This window comes from Pan troglodytes, chromosome 12, assembly GCF_028858775.2.
Source record: "Pan troglodytes isolate AG18354 chromosome 12, NHGRI_mPanTro3-v2.0_pri, whole genome shotgun sequence".
In the NCBI taxonomy this organism is placed as follows: Eukaryota; Metazoa; Chordata; class Mammalia; order Primates; family Hominidae; genus Pan; species Pan troglodytes.
The window spans coordinates 93,202,616-93,216,497 of record NC_072410.2 but is presented as its reverse complement, the minus strand read 5'-3'; the positions used below and the strand labels follow the sequence as shown (position 1 = coordinate 93,216,497).

The following is a 13,882-nucleotide window of genomic DNA, read 5'->3' as shown; positions in this document are numbered from 1 at the left end:
AAGTTAAAGTGAAAACAAAAACAAACACATAAAAGTAGGACTCATTTCTTCTGCAATTCCCAAATCCCACGCCAAGGCACTACAAATAAGAGTGTTCCTCTAACTAATACTTACAGGAGGGTGTTCACTGTGGGCAGAGCCTGGTGCTGGGTGAGAATGGGGTTTGCCTCAGCTCTGGAAACCTACACACTAGGTGGGGAGATAAGACTGACAGCTAGGGAAAAGGTAATTGATAATCTCAAACTATGCATGTGGTTCACATTTGCCCACATGAGTGGTATGGACGTGAGTGTGTCAGGTTAGTGTGGGGAGGCAGTCAGAGGGGCACTGTGCCCACACTGGTGCCCGTGGAATGTGTGTGGGATTCAAGGAAGAGCATCTGTAGCTATCCATTATGTTCTAGGTGCTGTGCTAAGCAATTTCACTATGTTGTTATTTCATCCTCACCAACAATCCTATATTTATTTTATTGATCTTACAAATGAGAAAATTAATAAGTAAAGATTACATAGCTAAGGAAGAGACTGCAGTTCAACTTCCAAATTAATTCTGTTTGACTTCAAGACCCATAAGTAGAAGAAAGGAGGAGTGCACACATGCATAGTATTTATGCATATGTGCGCATTTTCCCAAAAGCTTTCCGATAGATTTAAATCAAATGTTACCACTTGCAAAGTTCTTCTTCCCCAGAAGTTTAACTGGATTCTTTCAATAGCCCTGCAAAGTAACAATTACAACTACCTAAATTTCACAAATCAGAAAACTGATAACTAGAATATGACAGAGAACCAAGCAGTAAGTAGTGTAGACATGTGTCCCTTAATGAAGGGGTTGCGTTAGGAGAAATCTGTTGTTAGGCATTTTCATCACTGTGTCAGCATCATACAATGTTCTTTTACAAGCCTAGGCGATATGGCCTTCTATACGCCAGGTGTTTGGCTGCAAATACGTGAATCCACTTTTTCCAGCTGTTAATCCCATGCTTGCTGCCCTCACTTACTTATCCAGCTAACCTCTGCCTGCTGCTGGAGGGCCAGGCTCTGGAAATACTGAGAGGAAGTTGACATCACTTGCCTGATGGAGCAGAGGCACCTGAGCTTTGCATGTCATCACCAAGAGGGTGGTGGGTGCCAAGGCAGACATCCACTGAGGCCTTTATGCTTCACCTGGGGAGCCAAGATTGGAAAGGGCTTTGAAGATTCCTAAAGCTGAATCTTAAAACATAGGTTTACCAAGAGAGCAAGATAGATGATGGTATTTTCAGCTCAGGAAACAACCCATGCAAAGGCAAAGAACGGAGAAGCCACACAGGGCTCTAAGAACTACTGATGGTGTGTGTGTGCTATGGACTGAAGGGCTGTGTCCCTCAAATTCAAAGACTGAAGCCCTATACCCTATGTGATGGTATTTGGAGGTGGGACCCTTGGGAGGTAATTAGATTGAGATGTGGTCATGAGGGTAGGGCCTTTGATATGACTTGGCTGTGTCCCCACCCAAATGTCATCTTGAATTGTAATAATCCCCACATGTCAAGGGTGGGGCCAGGTGGAGATAATTGAATCATAAGGGTGGTTTCCCCCATATTGTTCTCGTGGTAGTGAATAAGTCTCAAGAGATCTGATGGTTTTATAAACAGGAGCTCCCCTGCACAAGCTCTCTTGCCTGCTGCCATGTAAGACATCCCTTTGCTCCCCTTTGCTCTTCCATCATCTTCTGCCATGATTGTGAGGCTTCCCCAGCCATGTGGAACTGTGAGTCCGTTAAACCTCTTTCCTTTATAATTTACCCAGTCTTGGGTATGTTTTTATTAGCAGCATGAGAATAGACTAAAACAGTTTCCATGATGGGATTTGCGTCCTGTAATAAGAGGAAGTGATCAGAACTGGCACTATCCCCTCCCCATGTGAGGACACAGTGACAAGGTGGCCATATGCAAGCCAGGAAGAGAGCCCTCACCAGGAACCAAATCTGCCAGCACCTTGATCTTGGAGTTCCCAGCTTCTAGAACTGTGAGAAATAAATGTCTGTTGTTAGGCTACCAACCTATGGTATTTTGTCATAGCAGCCTGAGCAGACTGAGACAGTATGCTTTCTCCACTCTAGCTAGATGCAGGCCTTTACCTCTGCAGAGATAATGCCTGGAGCTCCAGAGGCCTGCAGTGAAAAGAGAGCCCCTCTTGTTCCTTCCCCAGCTGCCAAACATCCCTAAAGCCCGGGCTCCTCCAAACCACCTGAAATCTGCCCACTAGTTATTAGACTTGCTTCTAGGAACCTGGTTGCAGTTGCCAAAAGAGAAAGATGCCAGTGTTAGGTAATCATGCCCATCATCCCCTAATGCCAGGCACTGCCCTGGCTCTGAAGCCAGGGCTGACTGATGCAAAGAGGCTCTGCTGGGCAAGACACTCTCCGGAAGGCAGACAGCCGCATTTTCTAGACCACCACAGTTCTGTTTTGTAAAAGATTTCTCTCTTGTCCAATTAAAACAGAAAATTCTCTTCTGTTCTCCAGCCCCAGCTGCCCTCTACACAGTACCCAGAGAGGACAACACAATCATTCCATGCATTCAAAAAGCAGGGCTTTTTGCAAGGAAGAGTATTTGCCTGCTCACCACTCCCTCTCCCCAACATAAGGCTCACTGTTGATGCCGCAAATTTCTGCATTAGATGGCTGGTAGCCCATTTCCACTCCCTAATTTCGCATATGAAGATGATTACTGTATTTATGTTGTGTGAACAGCAGTGGGCCAGGGAATTGAGAAGCATTTGATCCATCCAACTTAAGTCTTATTTCTCACACACGTGTCTCTGGCTGCCTGGCTGCCTAACTGCTGAGACCCCGGCAGGAGACAGGAATGAGGAGGCGTGAGTCATGTCTTGTTTGTTACAACAGGAAGATGTCCCAGGACCTTTTTGAAGGGGAGATGGGGGTGGGAGGATGAATACTTCAAGTTCTATGAATCAAATATGAATTGAACTGTAATCTGGGCTTTAAGTAGATGCCTGCATAATAAGTGTTAAACAATTCATCTTTCTGTCAGGCTGCAGAAAGTAATTTATTCATTACCATTTAAGCAAGAAGAGATCTCGTGTGTTTAAAGAGAGAAAAGTTTAGCATGCTCCATTCTCAATAGCACTGCAAAGGGCCCAAACTGAAAGAAAATGCTGAAAGGGGAAAGGAATGAAGGAAGCTTCGGAGCATCAAACCTTGATTTGGCTTGGGAAATAACATTAATTCTCTTTCAGCATCCAGTTGAGAAATCAAACAGGCTTAATTTAAGGAGTCTTCAGATGAAGAATTGGTAAATTCAGTAAAGACTGATCTTACTTTATGCATCACAAGCCATCCCCAGCTATGTGTAAAGTTAAAAAGTATGCATTAAGCTACAATCTTTTCCCTTTGACTTTCATTATGATTTCAGATATGTTTGCTTAAAACCCTGAAATACAATAAAAGCACCATTTAGGCCTTTTATGATTCACTGCAAGCATTTTACATTTGTCAACATGCAATCTATGAGCCTTACATCCTCCCACAAAACCACAAGTAAAATTTACAAATTTTCTATATAATCTTAACACATTCAGGATGAATCACATGTGCTCTCTATTAAAACACGCTATATAGCTAATTTTCACTCTACTGCATTTTTTCCTTAACTCCATGGGACTTAAGTGTATAAGCAGCCATAGTAACCAGGAGAATGCTTCAGGGTTGCAGCCAAACTTACGAGCTGGAGGGACCATATGGAGGAGTTTTCTTGGACAGAATTCAGTTGTACCACTTCACAAGTATTATACTCTACTCATTTGTTATTGCATAGCAAACACTCTGTTGTGTTATAAAGAGATGGTGTACAGCTCTATTTTAAAACTTAGCAGAATTCTCTTTAAAATGCTTGAGTCAGAAAATATGTCTGGCTACCTTAACAATTAAAACCAAATCTTTGGCAGAGATCAGATTGCAAAAACTGTTTGCTAAACTAGTTCATGTGTGATCTCAAGCAATTCAATGCAAATGACTTTTAAACTAAGCACTAAATGAGAAACTATTCAAAGATAGACAACTCTGTAAGAAAAAAAGGAGAGAGCATAATAAAATATTCACATACAGATTTAGCATGTTCAAGACTCAGTGCTCTCGCCACAGAAAATGGAGCACACTCAAAACTGAGAATGACCCCATATATAGGAGCCAGTCATTCTTTCTAAAGTAGAGAAGATGCAGGGAACCAAATTAAAAATGAAACCTAAGACTGCCATGGGAGTGTTGGCAGGCAAAGCTATCTGCTTTCTATGATAAGTTGCAAGTGCTTATTTGAAGAGGAAACATGGCGCTCTGCCTAGTTCTGCATACGCAAAGGAAATGGGGTCATATCTAGACCTGAACACCGTTGGAGACTCGCCTTCCTCACACATGTAAGCACATCTGAGTTTTAAGAATCCCACACTCAAACCCAACTGACAGGACCATTGCCTATTAACCAGGATGAAAACAATTTGTCATAATAAATATTTAAACCTTTATTGTATTTTTACAAACTAACTCTGTACATAAATGCTAGAAAACTTGAGACCCTAAGGAAAGAATGGCATAAATGGAAAACTGTTTTCTAACTACAGGTTTCTTCAAGCAGAGGAATATGACAGTGAACAGACATACAATGGCCCACAACAGGAGTTTTACTTGTTTGAATCTTTCTTGAGATGGAATATAGAACTTTCCTACATACTGGTCAGAGTTTTCCTCTAGGATTTTTGAAGCTAAAGTTTAGAGGAGAATCCTGAATAATCTCAAATTGCTCTCATAATTCTTTCTGTTACACCTAGCACCGATTCTAAGAAATCATAATCCAAGGCATTTTCTGTCCACTTATTAAGCACTGTCTTTCAACCACAACAATGTTAATACTATCTAACATTACTGAGTAATGTTACTCAGTAATGGGTTGCCAGGCACACTGCAATAAGCCCTTTATATACATGATCCTGGCTAATCCTGACAGCAACCCTCTGAGGTACAGACAGTTATTAGTCTCATTTTACAGGTCAAAGCAGTAAGTCACACTGAGGCAGGTGATAGATCTTTGAGGATTTGAATGCAGGTTGGCCTGACTTCACATTCACAGTTTTAACCATGAAGCCAATTGGAAGTAATACATTCCTAGATCTATAAAATGATGAACATATTCTTGAGGCAGTAGTCTACCCGACAAACAGATTCCATTTTCCTACCCACCCCTGCCCATAAAAGCAGTTTAATAATAAATAGGAAGACATTATGCTTTAAAGATATTTCATGTCAGTTGCCTTTCTTCGACACACAATGCAATTAGAGTCTGGGCGGAAATTTGATTGACTGGCCACATGTTCCTTAAAGCATTGGAATAAGCACGGAGGAGGTGAGGTAGAAGGACACTTGATTGGAGAACAACAGTCGTGGATGCATAGGAAGGTGCCCAAAGTAGATCGTGGATATTTCTCCTAGCTTCTGCCAAGCCCATCGTGGAGAAAATAAAAGTTCCTCCTCCTTGCAAAGAAAGAGGAGAGTAAAGAAATAGCTAAAAGGTGACTTTAGTGATTCTCTGGTATTAACAGAGACATCATAGATAAGAAATTTTATTTATTATTTTTTTTCTTGCAGGTGATATTAAGCCTAATTACAGGGTCTCTAATTCTAAGCACCAGGGAGTTTTATGGTAGCCTAGGGACTTTTGACATCCAAACTACCATAAATGAGAAGAAAATGTTAAGCTTTTATGGAAAGCAGAGAAGGAAAAGAGAAATGAAATTAAGGTTGGCAATTATTAAGTACCTGAGTGTATTAGGTATTTATAATTTTAATATAATTTTTAAAATATTGTTCTTAAGGGTATCACTAAAATGTTATATAAACCACCAGGTATCAGGAATCTTTCTAGATTAATGCTTTGCTTTCTTAATGAAGAGTTATATTTTCACAGGAAATATATACTAGATTATCCCAGGCTATATTTTGAAATTTTGTTGTCTATGTCTTTGAGGAACTTTGGTATTTACACTGCAAGACTTTTAGCCTAGTTACTTACTGACATCTTTTTTGTTTCTTGTGGACAAGGCTTATAAACTCCAGCATCACATAAGCCATTGTTCATGAAGATCCATTACTCATCCCTCTCTATATAGATGTATTTAGCTGCGATTTGTATAGCACATGGTGCTTAGGGTTCTTCAAGAAAGGGAGCAATTTAAAAAAATATATGTGCAACGTATTCAAATAAAAAAGCAAATTCACAGATCTGTAGATAAAATGACCAAGGTGAGACTGTACTAACTGAATCTACACAAACTAAATAAAAATGTAAGTGAATAACACATGTTCATAGTTACATATGCAGCTTTAAGATTTGGGAAAAACTTGGGCATTCATTATGTCATAGATATTGCTCATTTTCATTTGAGAAAATTCCCCATTAATATGCATTATTCAACAAGCGATGATTTGGGCCCCTAGGCTATATCTCATGATGAGGGTGATGCAGATGAAGTAAAACTTTGACAAATGAAAGGAAATCCAGATTTTATCATCACATCAGATTAGAGCTGTAAGCTGTTTCTAAACTCAAAACAGTTCAGATCAATCAGGGGAATCTTGCTGACATGGAGGAGCCTCTGCTTCTGGCTCTACTAATATTTGTGGAACAGTGAGCATGGAAATGGGCTTTAATTCTAGATCCCATCCTGGGACGGGTTGTGCATTCCTGCAGCAGCTGGCAGGGCTGCTGACACAGGACTGGAACAGGAGTTGGAAATCCCAGCTCTGCTAGTTACTAGCTGTAGGATCTTAGTGAATTAGTTAACCTCTTTGATTTCATTGCTTGAAATCTCTAAGACTGAAAAAACAGTACCTGCCCTGTGCAATTCAAAAGGCTGTTCATACATCAAATGAAAATGAATGTGAAGGTTTTCTGAAAGCTGTAAATCAGATTTGCACTGAACTTCACAGTTAACCTGGCTTGAGAATAAAGATTAGGTATCACAACGTGGCCCTCAAGGCCCCACACCATTTAATCCCATTCCATGTGTCCTACCTCAGTCTCCTTGCTATCTAGCCACATATCCTCTGCTCTAGTGACCTGAATCAGGTTACCATTTTCTACCATATGACAGCTATGTATTGTGTGTTACTGTATTTCACGTGCACATCTCACACATGTATCATTCGATCATTGTAACTCTTGGAGGCAGAATAGGGATTGCTTCTAAGCAGCACTGAAGGGTAGAAATAAGAAAATTGCACAAATCCCATGCACATAGTAACTGGTGGAGACAGGATGTGGGTCCGGATTCATCTCTTAGGGTTGGGTCATGTAGAAAGTTTCTTCTTGTCTCTCCCCCAGGATAGGTGGTAACTCCCAGAGGGCATGCCTACGTGCTGTCTGGTGCAGAGCTTTGCACAAAGTATGAGTCAATAAAAATGAGTGATACAGAAATAAACTGTGAGATGTGAATAACAGCCAGGTTTTCCTTGTAGAGTACAGGGTTAGTGGGAATGCAAGTATTATGGAGTGAATTTTGTCCCTCTCCTGCCAAATTCATAAGTTGAAGTCCTAGGCCCCAGAATGATTGTATTTGGAGATAGGGATCTTAAGAGGTAATTAAGGTTACATTTAGTAATCTAGAAGATAAATATGGTTAAATTTAAGAGACAAGATTAAATTAAAGTTATAGTAAATAATATTAAATTTAAATAAATAAGGTTGTAAAAGGTAATTATGGCTGAAGCCCTAATCTGATAGAATTGGTGGCCTTACCTGAAGAGGAAGAGAAAAATCTTTCTCTCTCCCCATTCCCCACCATGTGAAGATGCAGTGAGAAGGCAGCCATCTGCAAGCCAGGAAGAGAGCCCTCAGCAGAAACCCACTGTATTAGTCCATTTTCACGCTGCCAATAAAGACATACCTGAGACTGGGCAATTTACAAAGGAAAGAGGTTTAATGGAGAACTCACTGTTCCACATGGCTGGGGACGCCTCAAAATCATGGTGGAAGGCAAGGAGGAGCAAGTCACATCTTATGTGGATGGTGGCAGGTGAAGAGAGGATGAGAAAGATGCAAAAGCAGAACCCCCTGATAAAACCATCAGATCTCATGAGACTTATTTACTACCATGAGAACAGTATGGGGGAAACTGCTCCCATGATTCAATTAGCTCCCACTGCACCCCTCCCACAACATCTGGGAATTACGGGAGTACAATTCAAGAAGAGATTTGGGTGGGGACACAGGAACAAACCATATCATCCACCACGCTGACACTCTGATCTTGAACTTCTAACCTCTAGAACAGAAATCTCTCTTGTTTACACAACCTCATCTATGGTTGTTATGGAAGCCTGAGCAGACATCTTACACTTTGGGCTGGTGGTGGGCTAAGTCCATGATGATCCACCTCACAGGCTGAATGACCTGATTTCTCATTCCTGGAAATATTTTCTTCATCATAGTCATAACAGTGATCATGTCAAAATAATCTTTAGAACACGCTGAAAAGGCTGCACTCTTGGTCTGAGCTCAGGAGGTGTGGGAGAGATTTACCCATGTCAGCTATTACACATAGATCCCAAAGGAAGTCTCAAGTAAATTTAAAAAACACATTGAACTAGATTAAAATCGAAATTTGTGGGACACAGTTAAGGCAGTGATGAAAAGAAAATTAATAACACCAAATGCTTACATTAGAAAAGAATACAATTCTCAAATCAACAATCTATGCTCCCAATTCAAAAAACTAGAAAAAGAAGAGCACAATAAACTAATAGCAAGCAGAAGATATAATAAATATAGAGAAAAAAATCAATGAAATTGAAAACATAAAGACAATAGGCTAATTTAATTAAAACAAAGAGCTAGCTCTTTGAAAAGATCAATACAATTAACATACCTCTAGCTAGAATGACAAAGGAAAAAAAGAGAAAATGCAAATTACCAATATGAGGAAGGAAACAAGGGTTGCTATGGAGCATTCAACCATCAAAAGCATAATAAGGGAATACTACAAACAATTCTACACGTATACATTTAACAACGTAGATAAAATGGGCCATTTCCTTGAAAAACACAAACTACCACAAGTCAACCAATATGAAATAGGTAATTTGAACAGCCCTGTAACTATTCAGATAATAAATTTGCCATTAAAAACTCCCCCAAAAGAAATCTCCAGGACCAGATGGCTTTATTGAAAAATTCCACCAAACATATAAAGAATTAATACCAATTATATACAAATAGAAGAGGTACAATTTCCATTTCATTTATATATATTTTAGAGAAAGAGTCTCACTATGTTGTCCAGGTGTCCTGGCTATTCATGAAAGGATGACTGGTGCACATTTTTTTTTTTTTTCCGCTCTGTCACCCAGGCCGGAGTGCAGTGGTGCAATCTCAGCTCACTGCACCCTCTGCCTCCCGGTTCAAGTGATTCTCCTGCCTCACCCTCTCGAATAGCTAGGATTAGTGACACACTGCGGTGCTGGTTTCCAATTCATTTTATGAAGCTAGTATTACTCCAAAACCAAAATCAAACAGAGACAGTACAAAACAAAAGCAAAACTCCAAATCAGTATCCCTACTGAATATAGATGCAAACATCTTTAACAAAATATTGCCCAACAGAGTTGAGCAATATAAAAAGAATTATATACCATGATTAACTGGGAGCTATTTCAGGGATGCAAGGCTGGTTCAATATTAAAAAAATCAATCAATATAATGTACCATATTGACAAGCTAAAGAAGATAAATCACATGATAATATCAATTCATGAAGAAAAAGCAATAGATAAATTCAACACTCATTCATGATTAAAACCCAGAAAAGTAGATAGGGAGAGAGGAACTTCTTCAACTTGATAAATCTACAAATAAAACTCTATAGCTAACATTGTATATAATAGTAAAAGACTGACTACTTTCCTTCTGAGATTTAAAGCAAGATGTCCACACTAATGACTGCTATTCAATATAGTACTGGAAGTTATAGTCAGGGCAATAGGGCAAAAATACATAAATAACAAACAAAGAAACAGAAATAAAAGACATATATATCAGAAAGGAATAAATAAAACTGTCCCTATTTTCAGAGGGCATAGTTGTCTGTATAGAAAATATATGATTAATCAAAATACTCCTACAACTAATAAGTGAATTCAGCAAGGCTGCAGGATTCAAGGTCAGTATACAAAAATCAATTGTATTTCTCTATACTAGCAATGAACACCCAGGCATCAAAATTAGGAATACAATAACATTTGTAATTACTCAAAAAATAACACTTAGGCTTAAATCTAACAAAACCGGTACAGAATTTGTGTGCTGAAAACTACAAAATGCTGATGATGCAAATCAAAGAAGAGCTACATAAATGGAAAGAATACCAAGTTCATGGATTGGAAGTCTTAATATAGTAAAGTTGTCAATTTCCCCAAAATAGATATATAGGTTTGTAACAGGATGAATAATAACCACCCAAAGATAACAGGTTCTAAACTAAATATTGCCTTATAAGGAAAAGTGGTCTTCACAGATATGGTTAAATTAAAGATCTTGACAAGGGGGTATTAACCTAGATGATCCAGGTGAGCCCTACATTTAATCACAAGTGTCCTTACAAGAGAGAGGCAGTTGACAATTGTACAGATATTATGCAGAGATTATGATGTAAAGACAGGCAGAGACTGGAGTGATGTGGCCAAGGGATGTCAGCAGCTACCAGAAGCTGGAAGAGGCAAGGAAAGAATTCTCCCCGAGAGCCTCTTGAGGGAGAATGGCTCTGCTGACACTTTGATTTTTAATTTCTGGCCTTTAGAACTCTGGATAATACATTTCTATTGTTTTATTTTATTTTATTTTTTGAGACAGAGTCTCACTCTGTCCCCCAGGTGTGATCTCGGCTCACTGCAACCTCCGCCTCCCAGGTTCAAGTGATTCCCATGCCTCAGACTCCCGAGTAGCTGGGATTACAAATATGCACCACCATGCCTGGATAATTTTTGTATTTTTTTAAAAATTATACTTTAAGTTCTAGGGTACATGTGAGGGTTCTACCATGTTGGCCAGACTGGTCACGAACTCCTGACCTCAAATAATCCACCCACCTCGACCTCCGAAAGTGCTGGGATTACAGGCATGAGCCACTGTGTCCAGCCACATTTCTATTGTTTTAAATGACCAAGCTTGTGGTCATCTGTTACAGCAGCCACAAGAAACTAATACAAGGTTTAGCACAATTCCTATCAGAATCCCAGGAAGATTCTTGTGAAAAAGGAACTAGAATAGCTAAAATACTTCTGAAAAAGAAGAATAAAGTGGGAAGAATTGCTTTACCTGAATTCAAGATACTATATAGCTACAGTAATCAAGACATGTGGTGTTGGGGGAGGAATATACACATAGATCAATGGAATGAAATGAGAACACAGAAACAGACACATACAAATATGCCCATATTCTTGATAAAGGTACAAAAACAGCTCAATAGAGGAAGGATAGGCTTGCAACAAATAATAAATGGTCTTGGAGCAATTGGACATCCAGAGGCCAAAAATAAATAAATAAAGAAAGAAAAGAAAAGAAAAGAAAGATAAAGAAAAATGGAGAAGAAACAAATGACCTTAGGTCAGAATTTTTAGTTAATAAAAGCTAACTCAAAATGAATCATGGACTTAAATGTAAGATGTAAAATTATAACACTTTTAAAAAATAGGATAAAATTTTGAGGAAGTAGGGCAACAGAAAGAGTTCTTAGACTTGGCACCAAAAAACACTATCTATAAAAGAAAAATTTGGTAAATTAGATTTCATCAAAATTAAAAACTTTTGCTCTGCAAAAAGATCCTGTTTATAGGATGAAAAGATAAGCTGCAGACTGGGAGAAAATATTTACAAACCACACTTCTGAGAAAAGACTAGTACCTAGAATATTTAAAAACCTCAAAATTCAACAATTAAAAATATTCAAATTAGAAAACAGGCAAAAGATTTAAAGGGACATTGTATCAAAAAGGATAAACAGCTGGAAAATAAGCACATGAAAGATGTTAAATATCATTAACTATTAGGAAAACGCAAATTACAACCACACTGAGCTATCACCTCACATCTGTCAGAATGGCTACAATAAAAAATGACAACACCAAATACTGATAAGGATTCGGAGAAACTACATCACTCCTACATTGCTGATGAGAGTAACATGGTACAGCCACTCTGGAAGACAGTTTGGCAGTTTCTTATAAAAGTAAACATGCCATTACCACAGGACTCAGTGGTTGCTCTCTTGAAAATGTATTCCAGAGAAATGAAGACATGTTCACACAAAAATCTGTACACAAATGTTTAGAGCAATTTTATTCATAATGGTCCCAAACTGGAAACCAACATGTTCCTCCACGGATGAATGATTAAACAAACTGTGGTACCTCCATACCATGGAATATCACTCAGCAATAAAAGAAAAAAATTATTCATATGTGTGAAAACTTAGATACATCTCCAGAAAATGTATGGTGAGTAAGAAAAGCCAAGTTCAACAGGTTTTATGCCTTATGACTCCATTTGTATAGCATGTTTAAAATTGCAAAAGTGTAGAAATGGAGAAGAGATTAGTAGTTTCCAGGGGTTAAGGAAGTGATGAGAGAGGAGGGAAGTGGATGAGAATATAAAAAAGCAACAGGCGGGTGGATCATTTGAGGTTGGGAGTTCGAGGCCAGCCTGGCCAACATGGTGAAATCCCTTCTCTACTAAAAAATACAAAATTAGCCGGGCGTGGTGGTATAGGCCTGTAATCCCAACTACTTGGGAGGCTGAGGTAGGATAACTGCTTGAACCCACGAGGTGGAGGTTGCAGTGAGCCGACATCGCACCGCCGCACTCCAGCCTGGGTGACAGAGCAAGACTCCGTCTCCAAAAAAAAAAAAAAAAAAAAAAGAGGACTCTTTGTGGTGCTGGGAATGTTCTGTACCTTAACTCTGTCAATGTCAATATCATGGTTGTGATATTACACTTATGTTTTCAAGATATTACTGTTAGTGGAAATTGTGTAAAAAGGGAAATGAAATCTATATTATTTTATAACTATATGAATCCATAATTCTTTCAACATAATAAGTTTAATTAAAAGATATATAGTTGCTATTAAAACTCAAGCTGGTAATTAAACTCGATACAGAATTTTGAAATAAACTTGAAAAAAAAATCAATGTATATGTCAATGAAATAAGCAGAGAGCTCTAGTGTTCAGATCAGAGCTTTTTAGAGGGCTGTGGAATATGTTCTTCTCTATTGACTCCGTTTTCCCTAAAGCACACCTTAATCTTGAGATACTTGGAGGGCTCTGATAGCCATTTTTGGCATCTCAACAATGACGGAAAGCGGAGGCAGGAAGCTGAGACACCAGCACCTGCTAACTGCATGACCATGGGGACCTGCAATATAGAAAGGTAATGGTGTCTACCACACCGAGTTATTGTGAAGTCTGTGCCTAGGGGCACAGAACATGACTGTACATCAACACATAGTAACTTTTTGCCAATATAAACCTTCATTGACTAGTATACACCTTCCAAGAGCTCCTCCTACCCTAATGATGCTGTGGATGAAAGCTCTCCACTCAAGCAATCTTCATTTTGTTTGGGGAGACAAGAATGATGACAGCCAGGACAGCCTCGAGTGTCAGGGAACTTGTTTGTGGCAATGACCACAGGGCAAGTATGATGGAGTAGGGTGGGGGTGGGGGGAGACGGATGCGGATAATGCTGGGGCAGGGGCATGTACACCAAGGATGTGGCTGAATCCTTGCAAGGGTCTCGTCCTTTCTCTTCTGCCTGCCTGTTAGTCCTTTCCCAG

At 39.1% G+C, this 13,882-nt stretch overlaps 1 protein-coding gene across 1 annotated transcript in view; it reads right to left on the bottom strand.

Moving 5' to 3' along the window:
- ALK (ALK receptor tyrosine kinase) overlaps positions 1 to 13,882 on the bottom strand; it is a 736,910-nt gene that overhangs the window by 441,270 nt on the left and 281,758 nt on the right. The gene's annotated exons all lie outside the window — the stretch shown is intronic.